At 34.5% G+C, this 12622-nt stretch overlaps 1 long non-coding RNA gene and 1 pseudogene across 3 annotated transcripts; one reads left to right on the forward strand and one right to left on the reverse strand.

The window, feature by feature from the left end:
• The first annotated feature begins 240 nt into the window (after positions 1-240).
• LOC146901273 (aluminum-activated malate transporter 12-like) lies at positions 241-3537 on the forward strand (annotated as a pseudogene). Its single transcript, XR_015021740.1, has 6 exons — positions 241-690; positions 885-1049; positions 1407-1679; positions 1766-1887; positions 2147-2290; positions 2833-3537. The product of XR_015021740.1 is annotated as an aluminum-activated malate transporter 12-like (transcript).
• A 467-nt stretch (positions 3538-4004) lies between these two features.
• On the reverse strand, positions 4005-6577 carry LOC146901274 (uncharacterized). Of its 2 annotated transcripts, none has more exons than XR_015021742.1 (2): positions 5951-6577; positions 4005-4325 (listed from the first exon to the last, which is right to left on the reverse strand). It is a non-coding gene; the product is annotated as an uncharacterized LOC146901274 (long non-coding RNA). The 2 variants fall into 2 exon arrangements; XR_015021743.1 differs by having other exon boundaries at positions 5895-6577.
• Positions 6578-12622: the final 6045 nt, after the last annotated feature.

Below are 12622 nucleotides of genomic sequence, written 5' to 3' on the forward strand. Positions count from 1 at the left end.
GAAGAAGAAGGAAGAACATGAGTTTTAGGGAGAGAAATCGTTTCTCTCTTTCTCTCATCCCCTTTCTTTCTCTGCTTCCCGACCCTCTCTCTCTTTTCCCTTTTTTCTGTTTTTTTTTCTTTCTCTTTACACATATATATAGGGCAAGCAAGACAAATAATTATTTTACCAAAATACCCCCAATAAGGGTAAAATGGTAATTGGCACAGACATTCATTTTCCTAACTAGTTTAGTAGATAACAACCATATAAAGTTCATGTCTGTTGTAGAAGGTTAGAGTTCTCAGCATCATACATCTAGAAATCACCATTTTTCTAAAAATATTTCTTTGCTACTTACACTATTATCAGTATAATAAGACCTGGCCCTTTTATAAGAAATGATTCCGAAAGTTCATGATGGCCTTGAAATGGCTATGGCTAGGAATGAGAGTGGCGAAAACCTTGAGAAATGGAAGAAACGTATGCATGTTTTTGGTGAGAGGCTTAAAAGGTTTCCGTGTTCAGCTTGGAAGACTACTTGGAAGGTGGGATGTGATGATCCAAGAAGGGTGATCCATGCATTCAAAGTTGGTTTATCTCTTACTCTTGTATCATTGCTTTGCATATTGGAGCCACTCTTTAAAGGGATTGGCGAACATGCTATTTGGGCTGTCATGACTGTCGTCCTGGTTTTCGAGTTCACTGCAGGTATCAGATCCTATCTAAACTCAAATAGTCTTGTTTTGTACCTTTTCATCCATGATAATGGCGAAAAAATACAAATAAATGTGACCGATACGGCAGCAATTGTGGATGAATACTGCAATTTAAAACCATGATAGAAACGATATAGCAACATAGACACATGGTGTATTGATGACTTTAATTTGTTTTAATGGCAGGGGCAACTTTATGCAAAGGGCTAAATAGAGGATTGGGGACACTATTAGCAGGATTATTGGCATTTCTTCTTGATTATGTTGCAAATGCAACTGGTCAAAAAAAAAAAAGTATTTTCTGTCAGATCCTTCATGCTGTTTTCATTTCAGGTGCAGTTTTTATAATAGGTATATATTCGATAACCAAAACGGTTCTACTAATGTTAATGCCATGAAAAATTCCCTTTGTTTTAAACTTCTCAAATATTACTCATATATGTATAGTGTTGTTATTTGAGCATCACGATTCTAACACCTTCGATGTGATTGAAAGAGAGAAAACAAATACAAAACTCAAAATTTATGCTTATATAGTATCCGACAATATTTGTTGTCAAAATATACTTTCTATTGTTTAATTTGTCATCACTCAAAATTTAACCTTCTTTTCACTATCTTGTAGTTAGTCTTGAGGCCTCAATTGTAACCAATTCAAAAACTTTTATCGAAATTATTTGTGTCATGTTAATTTGTTGTGTCTGGCAGGATCTACAGCCACATATATGAGGTTCATTCCTTATATAAAGAAGAATTATGATTATGGTGTGGTTATATTCCTCTTAACCTTCAACTTGTTAACTGTTTCGAGTTACCGGGATGATCATGTCTTGAAGATGGCACGTGACCGATTCTACACCATAGCCATTGGTTGTGCCATTTGTCTTTTCATGAGTCTTTTAGTATTTCCAAAATGGTCAGGGGAAGACCTTCATCATTCCACAGCTTTTAAACTTGAAGGACTAGCCAAATCTATTGAAGGTATGCCAAATTCATAACACATTCATAACATCGTTGTTTTATTACGTTGTATCTTAACATTTTACTTGAGGTGTGAAATATTGCAGCTTGTGTCAATGAATATTTTTGTGGAGAAATTGAAGTTTCTGGTGATATAAAATCATCTGAAGGTCTAATATTCAAAGGTTATAGGGCTGTTTTGGATTCAAAGTCCACAGATGAAACACTGGTAAGCTATCAATTTTATTTTATTTCATTCTAAAATATTCGGTGTATAATAAGGTCACACTAAAAGCTGGTCTTCATGGGAAATTCTTGTATAAACGCAAGATACCACAAATTATGTGTACTAAGTCAAACAAAACTAAATGATTCATAAGTATTTTGTGCCTAATAAATATTTATTTATTCAAAAAGATCATATATCAGTTGTTAATTCGCTTAGAAGAATATCTTGATCTTCAAATGATTGTGTTTTCAATTATTAGGCATTACATGCAAGTTGGGAGCCAAGGCATTCTAGGTACTGTCACAAATTCCCATCGCAACAGTATGTAAAAGTTGGAACTGTTCTTCGCCAATTCGGGTATACAGTGGTAGCTCTACATGGCTGTTTGAGAACAGAAATTCAGGTAGGGCAACATTTGAGTTCATAACATAATTTTGACCATTTTTGTGAATCTGTACCTGATCACGATTTAGTATCTCATTTGATAAATGAAAGTGATGCCTTTATATTCTTTGATGGAATTACCATTTTGATTAGTCCAAATAGTAGTTATATTTATAAGTGGGACAATCGCCACCCCGTGAATTAGCTTTTGGAATTGAGTGATACCAGAATCCAAATTTTAAGACGGTATCAAATTATGTTGTTAGGAAACCTGTCATCAAGCCACTCAGAGATAAGTCTAAACTTCACCCTCCAAATGTCTCCCGCGTAAAATGGGGGCAACCTTCACGCCACAATTTAGAAAATTTTAAGATACTATTAACTGTAGAAATATGAAAAAGGATGCATCATTCGTCTTTAAAGAAAACAGATAAATAAACGCTTATATGAACACAAACGATTGATCACAGAAATCATTTAACTGTATCCACGTCTAGTAGAATGGCTGCTGTAGCTTTTCTAGTATTTTCTCCTTTTAATTTGATTTATTATCCTTTTCAGACACCACAATCTGTTCGAGTCCTGTTCAAGGACCCTTGCATAAGGCTAGCAGCAGAGGTATCAAAAGCACTAATAGAACTAGCCAACAGCATAAGAAGTCGGCGCCATTGCTCACCAGAAGTACTCTCTGATCATCTACATGAAGCATTAAAAGACCTCAACACAGCCATAAAATCTCAACCACGACTCTTCTTAGGCTCCAATGAGATCCAAGCTAACGACATGCTCGCCACCATAGCCTCCTCACATGGAAATAGCTCACTCACAAGTGTTAAAACCGATTCTTCAGCTTTATTAGATTGGAAAACCAAAAGTGTGTCAGCTGAACAGACAAAGGAAGAAGAACAATTACCAGTACGTAAGGTGTTGAGAAGCCAGATGAGTAAAATTGCCATCGCTAGTCTTGAGTTTTCTGAAGCATTGCCTTTTGCTGCTTTTGCTTCTTTGCTTGTGGAAACGGTGGCAAAACAGGATTTAATAATTGATGAAGTTGAAGAACTTGGGAGGTTGGCCTGTTTAGTATACACCTGGTGATGAGTTTTCTGTTAGTTGTGAGAAACCAAGAGTAGATGTTTTGGAGAACCATTTACCTTCTCATGGAGGAGAATGATTCTGTGTGGGACCAAGAAAATGCATTATTTTCTTAATATAATATGGATTATTTGTTATTTATTAAATGATTGTGATGGTGTATAAGTTAGACCAGATTATCTCTCTTAATATAAGAAGAGAAGATGTTGTGGAAAATATATTATTACCCTAAGCTGGTTGCTTGCCAAATCACACAATTGAGGGTAAAAGTTGTCTAAAAAATACTTTATTGAACTAAATGACCAAAATTAACTATGATGATGTCATGTAACTACTAAAGGCATTTGGTTTAGTTTATTTGCTCTACAAAAACAATCTTTCACTTACATTGCAACTAGATAAATTACTTTTGCGTCAGCATTTATATCATTTACCAATGCTGCAAGTTGTACTCTTGGGGGGCAAAAATTCAAATTTCAAAATTCAAATACTCTTTTATATATCATCTAATACTCCTTCACTATTATATCATTCTCCCTTTTTCTTCTTTCACTGTTTTTATGTATACTATTTTTTCTTCTCAATTTTTTCTAACCATTTTTTCATCTCTATTTTGCAGAAAAATCTTGAACACATGAAGATAAATGAAACTTCTTTTATCATCACAAAGGTATGAAGATGATAATAAAATCACTTTTTGGTTGTGCATTGTCTTTAATTTTTTTCCCTCTTCATATCAAATCTCTATAACATGTTAAATGAAGCTTCTTTTTTTGTAAGATTCTCCATGAATGCATAAGAAACAATATACATATAAGAGGAAATAAAACAATGAATAAGTGGGAGAAGAAGTGAGTGGACACATTTTATAGCTTTTGCATCTTCTCATCTTCTTATCTTAGATATCTCTACTTCATATATGTTACAAGAATGTTGAATGATCTTCTTGTGTCTCCAGCAAACTATAAAACAAGAAGAAAAGCACATACAAGTTAAAAGAAAAGCAGAAGTAAATGATGAGAAAACATGGGTAAGTGAACGATCCTTTCTTTTTTTTTTCTTCCATTTCTATTGGATTTTAGTAATACTTGCTGTTTTGAAAAAAAATATATATAACTAATTAGTCAAAATAAGAGTTCAAGAAATAAAATAAAATCTACATAAAATACATGTTTGGACACATTTCTACTTTCATTCATAGACATGCTTTCTTGTGTTACAAAATCAAATGCTCAAATATCTATCCTTCAAATGCTAATCTCATTATTTGTCATAGTCATCTTTAACTTCATTTGTTTTAACAGTGGAATTTTTTTTTTCTTAGTAGGAATGTTAAACAATGTTCTATCTCTCCAAGAAACATCAAAGAGGGTAAATAAATGATGAAAAACAGCTAGAAGAGTACTAATATTTCTATGTGGTCAGGTCATAAATGTATTTTTCAATTTTATGAGTTAAAAAAGTGATGAATTTTAAAGGTAACTCCTTCTGAAAATCTGATTTGAAAAGAAAGAGAGGAGAATGAAATGGTGGATAATATTCAAAAAAAATATATATATAACTCGCCGGAGGTGAAATGGGTGTGACTGAAAGGTGGTTGGTGTAATTGGTGGTACACGGAGGAGATGAAAAAGCAAAGGAGGTTAAGTTTTTTTTTTTTGGTGCATAGAGATGAAAAATTATGTTTACTTGGTTAGGTTAAAAAAATAACTATTCATTATTAATAAATAACAATAAATAAAGAGTTGATGTGTATTTTTTTAAGAAAAAGTTGATGGGTCATTGATTTGTGGTTATGACATATCACGTGTGAACAGTTGAGGAATTGATGTGTGATAAAAAAATTATCATAATAATAATAGAAAAAACAGTGGTGATAGGTGTCACTATTTTTTTGTATAATGTTGTGGTAGAAAAAAATTTGAAATTTTTTGTTGCAGATAGATGAACTAGGAGATAAATCCATGTCAATAGTGCCTTGAGGATAATTGAACTCTTTCTGTTTTCTTTTCTTCAAAACACAAGATAAATGGTCTTTTTATGCTAACCTATTTCTAGAGATTCAACAAATGTTACTATATAAAAAAACACTATTTAAGCACTATTTTTAGTTATTATATATTAAAAATAAATGTCTTGCTCACATATTTTTTCTACAGAACAGATATGGAAATAAAAATATTATGTATTCATTACTTTATTTATGTTATGTAAAGGAACAAATGATACATCCAATTTTTATTCATTGTAAAAACAAAATTACACATGAGTTTTTGGATCTAGAAAATCATGTATTTTAAAATCATGTCATACAACTTCTATTACAAAAATCAATTAAGAGAAATGCAAACAGTAAAAAAGCAAATCCATATGGCTTAGATTTTTTTTTTTTTTTTGCTTAATTTATCAACAAAGTTAATTCATGAGAATGTATCAACACAAACCAATAGCCAGATGAAAGAAAATGCCTCAAAAATCTCTAAAATTGTAGATGAAACTTAAAATTGTAGATGAAACTAAATTTCAATTACCTGTGGAACATTTTAGCAAACAAAATTCCCAAATCCAAACCAGATTTGATACTTACATTTTAATGTCTATCTCTTATGTTGTTGCATGCATAAAGTTGAGAAGAAATAGCACCATGTTGTTACTGTGCAAACATTCTGATACGGTGGTGAAAATTTCAGTACGGTGGTCAACAGAAAAAATGGTCAAAGTTTACAAACAAATAAAAAAAATTACTTGATTTTCAAGATTCCTCCTTTTGTAATTATGATTTGATATAAGGATAGAGGATGAAGGGAGCATCAAAAATATGCATTTCGTTTGGAAAAAGGAGGCTGGACGGAGGGGTTGGTGGCAGAAAGAGAGTGGCAGCGGCTAGGGTTTCTATTAGGGGCGGAGAAGACAGAGAGAGGAAGGGAAGCTGAAATGAATACTGGTTTATGATTTTCTTGGTATTTATATTTGGGTTGTTGGTTTTTATTGGGCCGAAATTTAAACAAGCCCATGCCTGTTATTTATTTTTTCTTATTAAAAATTATTGCATCTCAAGATTTTCTTTTTTGCCAAAAGTTCCCTTCAATTTTTATGGTATACGGGAGATTAATTATTTTTTTCTCCAAGGAACTCAATTAATTATTTAAATATATGTATTAGGAAAAGTTGTAATTGATATTAATTTTAAAATAAATTTTATACATAGAATAGATTGTCACCGCTAACAATTTAAAATAATTATTATTAAAATAATTATTATATATGGGATAAGTAGTCACTAATACAAATTTAGTAATAATTATTATGCACAGGACAAGTTGTTTATTAAAAATTATTATACACGGGACAAATCATCGCTGATACAAATTTTAAAATAATTATCATACACGAGACAAGTCGTCCCTTAAACAAATTTTAAAATAATTATAATTCAAAATAAACAAGTAAATAATTAATATACACGGAAAAATTGTCAATAACTAATTCATCACTCCTAAATGCACGGGATAAATGGATATTATATAAAATTTTGTAAACAACTAAAATGCATGAGAGAAACGGTCAGGAAAATTCCAAAAGTAACTCAAATGCATGGTATGAGTTGTCACCGACTAAACTAACTTTGATACACGAGACAAATTGTCATTTATAAAAAATTGATCTAGCAAAAATGTTTATACTATTTAGAATATCACATCACTTTAATTCTACAATTATATTGAACTCTCATCAACTAAAATTAAAGAGATAAGTGAGCATTGTCTAAAATTTTGTAAATATATAAAATGCATGGGAGAAGTGGGCAATGACAAAAAATTCAGAATTAACACAAATGTACAAGATAAATTGACACCGACTAAATTAACTTTGATATCTGAACAAGTTGTAATTTATAAAAAATTCTTCCTGATAAAACGTTTATACTATCTAGAATATCACCTCGCTTCAATTCTACAATAATATTGAATTGTCATCTTCTAAAATGCACGAGATAAGTGAGATTGTCTAAAATATCGTAAATAAAAAAATGCACGGGAGAAGCGGGCAATGACATAAGTAACTCAAATGTACAGGATAAGTTGTCACTGACAAAAATAACTTTGGTACACGGGAGAAGTTGATATTTATAAAAAATTGTTCTTGCGAAAACGTTTTACTATTTAGAATATCACATCACTTTAATTCTACAATTATATTGAACTCTCATCAACTAATATGCACGGGACAAATGGACATTGTCTAAAATTTCGTAAATATATAAAATGCATAGGAGAAGTGGGCATTGACTAAAATTTTAGAATTAACTCAAATGTACAAGATAAGTTGACACTGACTAAATTAACTTTGATTCACATGACAAGTTGTCATTTATTAAAATCAATTCTTGATAAAACGTTTATACTATTTAGAATATCACATCATTTTAACTCTATAATTATATCGAATCCTCATCAACTAAAATGCACGGGATAAATGGACATTGTCTATAATATCGTGAATAAATAAAATGCATGAGAGAAGCGAGCATTGATTCAAATATCAGAAGTAACTCAAATGCACGTGATAAGTTATCTCTGACTAAATTAAGTTTGATACATGGGACAAGTTGTCATTTATAAAAAATTGTTCCTGATAAAACGTGTATACTATTTAGAATATTACATCAATTTAATTCTAAAATTATATTGAACTCTCCTGATAAAATGCTCATGATAAATGGATGTTGTCTAAAATATTGTAAATAAATAAAATGCATGGGAGAAGCGAGCATTGAGTAAAATTTCAGATCCACAAATTGTAGATCTAAATGCACGGGATGGGTTGTTATTTGACTAAACTAACTATGATACACGAGAGAAGTTGTTATGGTGGAAATACTTTGAACAAACCAAACTGGTTAAGTATTCTTGACTTCTACATTTTCAACTTTTCGTTTATAACTTTTGTTATACCTATGATAATTATTTATAATATATTATATAAATTAATGATTTTTTACAAATAACAAACGTTTACTGTACTCGTGCGTCAGCACGGGTTTGTTACTAGTGTACTATAGTAATTTTAGTTGAGGACCAATATTTTTATTCTCCAAATCTATCCGTTTTCTTCTTTCTATTTTAAAATCCAACATTGTTTGGAACAAATTAAGAACCAAAGTCTACGTAAATTGAGAATGTATGGACCTCATGCTAACATGGTACGTGTCAGAGTCAAATGACTAATGATCTAAACCAATAGCTTAAAAAAGGGGCACGTGAGAGTTGAGAAGCTTGAGCCGAAGGAACAAAAACGTAGGAAGCAGGCCTGAGTCTGAGCGTGGTTTTAAATTGTTGTTGAAGTTATGCTGTTAACCTTGAAATTACAAATGAAGAACGTGACTGACGCAACTACAGTTGCAGAAAATGTGACTGATACAAGAACATAATCTAACTCTCTTTCCAAATGTTGACCCCAAACTCTACACATCAATTAACTGTGCAAACCAAATACCATATGTTCTCTATTGTACAACTCTTACAAGCAAGTGCAGATATCTACAACTCAATTCCAAGTTGATGACTGTATAGATCAAAGTGGTAATAACTAATAAAGAAAAGGAAAAATGCAAACAGTGTGAAAATCAGTAGTAAAAGTAACATAATGCAAAAGCAGGTAAATTAGTTGCATTGGCACGATGCAAACCAAATACCAAACCATATGTTTGATAGCAATATACTAATGTAAACTGTTGTTTTGGCTTCAAATTTGTGGTTTTGAGAAACAGAGAAATCGTGACACGATTTCATCAACGTGTCACGATTTTGGCTATGCCGAAAGCATGTTTTGCTGGTGTATAATCGTGGCACGATTTTGGGAAAACGTGACACGATTTTCGGCTTGCTGGGCACGTTTTCAGGATAAGGTTGGTCGTACCTTGGGTCGTACGTATCAAACGTGTCACGATTTGGACAAACGTGACACGATTTTGACAGCTGAAGACTGCTATATAAGTGTTTCTTTGCAGATTTTGAAGGAGAGCTTGAAGAGAGAGAAACTTGGATTACAAAGGAGGTAACTTTAGGGTTGAGTGTCTTTGTAGTGAGGATCTCTTGGGTTGGGAAACATTGTAAACACCTTGGGTAGTGAGATTTCACCATTGGAAGGATCAAAAGCTTCCTTTTGTGTTTTCTCTTAGGATTCATTGTGAGTGTGGGTGACATGAAAATGGGTAGAAATTAGGTCTTGTTCTTTTGTGAGCTTTTAAGCTAATTTCTTGTAACCCATTTGTATCACTTTCATCTTAGTGGATTGGAGGGCTGCTCTCTCCCCCAGAGTAGGTCATATTGGACCGAACTGGGTTACCATCTTGGTGTGTTTGTTCCTTTCTTTCATTGCTTATCTTTATTGCTTTGATTATGCTTGTGGTGTTGCTCTACACTTAGATTTAGATCTGTTTTTGTTGTTGTTGCTTGGAGACACTTTATTTATTGATTACCACTTCCTTTGCTCCACACATCTTTGTTATTCATTGGTGTGATTTTGTCCGAATTCACAACAATTGGCGCCCACCGTGGGGCATAGGCGTGAATTGGTAAAGTTGGTATCATGGGTTCAAAGTGGGACATCGAGAAGTTCACCGGAAGTAATGATTTCGGGTTGTGGAAGGTTAAGATGCAAGCGGTTTTGACACAACAAAAGTGTGTAGAAGCATTGAAGGGTGAAGCGGCGATGCCGGCACATTTGACACAAGCGGAGAAGCGTGAGATGATAGACAAGGCAAAGAGTGCCATTGTTTTATGTCTCGGAGATAAGGTTTTAAGGGATGTCGCGAGGGAGGCTACCGCGGCGTCGATGTGGGCTAAGTTGGAGTCATTGTACATGACGAAATCGTTGGCTCATAGGCAACTCTTGAAACAACAACTCTATTCATTTAGGATGGTGGAGTCTAAAACAATCTCGGAGCAATTGGCGGAATTTAACAAAATTCTTGATGATTTGGCCAACATTGAAGTTAATATGGAAGATGAGGATAAGGCTTTGTTGTTACTTTGTTCATTACCAAAGTCTTTTGAGCATTTCAAGGATACCATCCTTTATGGTAAGGAGGGCACCACTACTTTGGAGGAGGTCCAATCGGCTTTGAGAACCAAGGAATTGACCAAGTTCAAGGACTTGAAGGTTGATGATGGTGGTGAAGGCTTGAATGTTACAAGAGGGAGAAGTGAGCAAAGAGGAAAAGGCAAGGGGAAGTCGAGGTCCAAGTCTAAGTCCAAGGGCTTTGACAAATCAAAGTATAAATGCTTTCTTTGTCATAAGCAAGGTCACTACAAGAAGGATTGCCCGGATAAAGGGGGCAATGGTAGTTCTTCCGTTCAAGTTGCGGTGGCGTCCGATGAAGATGGTTATGAGAGTGCGGGTGCACTAGTGGTCACAAGTTGGGAACCGGAGAAGAGTTGGGTTTTGGAATCGGGATGCTCTTATCACATGTGTCCTAGGAAGGAATATTTTGAGACTTTGGCTCTAAAAGAAGGAGGAGTTGTTCGACTCGGAAATAACAAAGCGTGCAAAGTCCAAGGCATGGGCACCGTTCGTCTAAAGATGTTTGATGGCCGTGAATTCCTTTTAAAGGATGTGAGGTTTGTTCCCGAACTTAAGCGAAATTTAATTTCCCTTAGCATGTTTGATAGTCTAGGTTATAGCACTAGAATTGAGCATGGGGTTTGTAAAATTTCGCATGGTGCATTGATTACGGTTAAAGGGTCTAAAATGAATGGCTTATACATTTTAGATGGTTCCATAGTAATTGGTAATGCATCGGTAGCTAGTGTTGTACCTCATAATAATTCTGAATTGTGGCATTTGAGATTGGGGCATGTTAGTGAAAGAGGTTTAGTTGAACTAGCTAAACAAGGTTTGCTAGGAAAAGATAAATTGGACAAGCTAGAATTTTGTGAGCATTGCATACTAGGCAAGCAACATAGAGTGAAGTTTGGTAGTGGTATGCATCATTCTAGTAGACCTTTTGAGTATGTGCATTCGGACCTTTGGGGTCCTTCCAAGACTCTTACTCATGGAGGGGGTTCCTATTTTCTTTCCATCATTGATGATTATTCTAGGAGAGTGTGGGTCTTTGTTTTGAAAAACAAAAGTGACACATTTGAGAAGTTTAAGGAATGGCACACTCTCATAGAAAATCAAATGGGAACTAAACTAAAAGGTTTGAGAACTGACAATGGCCTGGAGTTTGTTTCAGAGCAATTTAATGAGTTTTGCAGGTTAAAAGGAATCAAGAGGCATAGAACCGTACCGAGAACACCGCAACAAAATGGTCTTGCTGAACGGATGAATAGGACCCTTTTGGAGCGGGTGAGGTGCATGCTTCTAGGAGCTGGGTTACCTAAGAGTTTCTGGGGTGAAGCAGTGACAACTGCTGCTTATTTGATCAATAGATGTCCATCAACGGGAATAGACTTCAAGACACCTATGGAGGTATGGAGTGGGAAACCGGCAGATTACTCCTCTTTGAAGGTTTTCGGAGCTTTGGCATATGCGCATATCAAGCAAGACAAGCTTGAGCCTAGAGCTTTGAAATGTGTCTTCATTGGTTATCCGGAAGGTGTGAAGGGTTACAAGTTGTGGAAATTGGACTCTTGTGGAGGATCAAAAGTCTTGATTAGTAGGGATGTTACCTTTGATGAGACCCGTATGGGGATGAAGTGTAAAGACCTAGAGACTTTAGAACCGGAAACAATGGTGGAGGAAACTCAGTTTGAGGTAGAGCTTCCAAATGAAGAGAAAGATGATGTGGAAGATGAAGCTTCAACATCGGATACAAGTGGGACTCAACCGGTAGTGGATCCCGATTATCTTTTGGCTAGAGATAGAGAAAGGAGGACCATTACGGCACCTAGAAGATATGGTTATGCGGACTTGGTGTGTTTTGCTCTAAATGCGGCTGAAGATGTGCAAGACTCGGAGCCTAGAAACTTCAAGGAGGCATTTGAGAGCAAAGAAAGCAAGTATTGGTTGAAGGCGGTGAATGAAGAGATGGATTCATTGGAAAAGAACCAAACTTGGAAACTTGTGAAGCTACCTAAACACCAAAGGGTAGTTGGATGCAAGTGGATCTTCAAGAAAAAGGAAGGTATTCCGGGAGTTGAAGGTCCTAGGTACAAAGCAAGACTTGTGGCCAAGGGTTTTACTCAAGTGGAGGGGATCGACTACAATGAGATCTTCTCACCGGTGGTGAAACATTGTTCCATAAGGATACTTA

Source organism: Medicago sativa, chromosome 8 (genome assembly GCF_051527215.1).
Source record: "Medicago sativa cultivar Bolivia chromosome 8, Bolivia_mono, whole genome shotgun sequence".
In the NCBI taxonomy this organism is placed as follows: domain Eukaryota; kingdom Viridiplantae; phylum Streptophyta; class Magnoliopsida; order Fabales; family Fabaceae; genus Medicago; species Medicago sativa.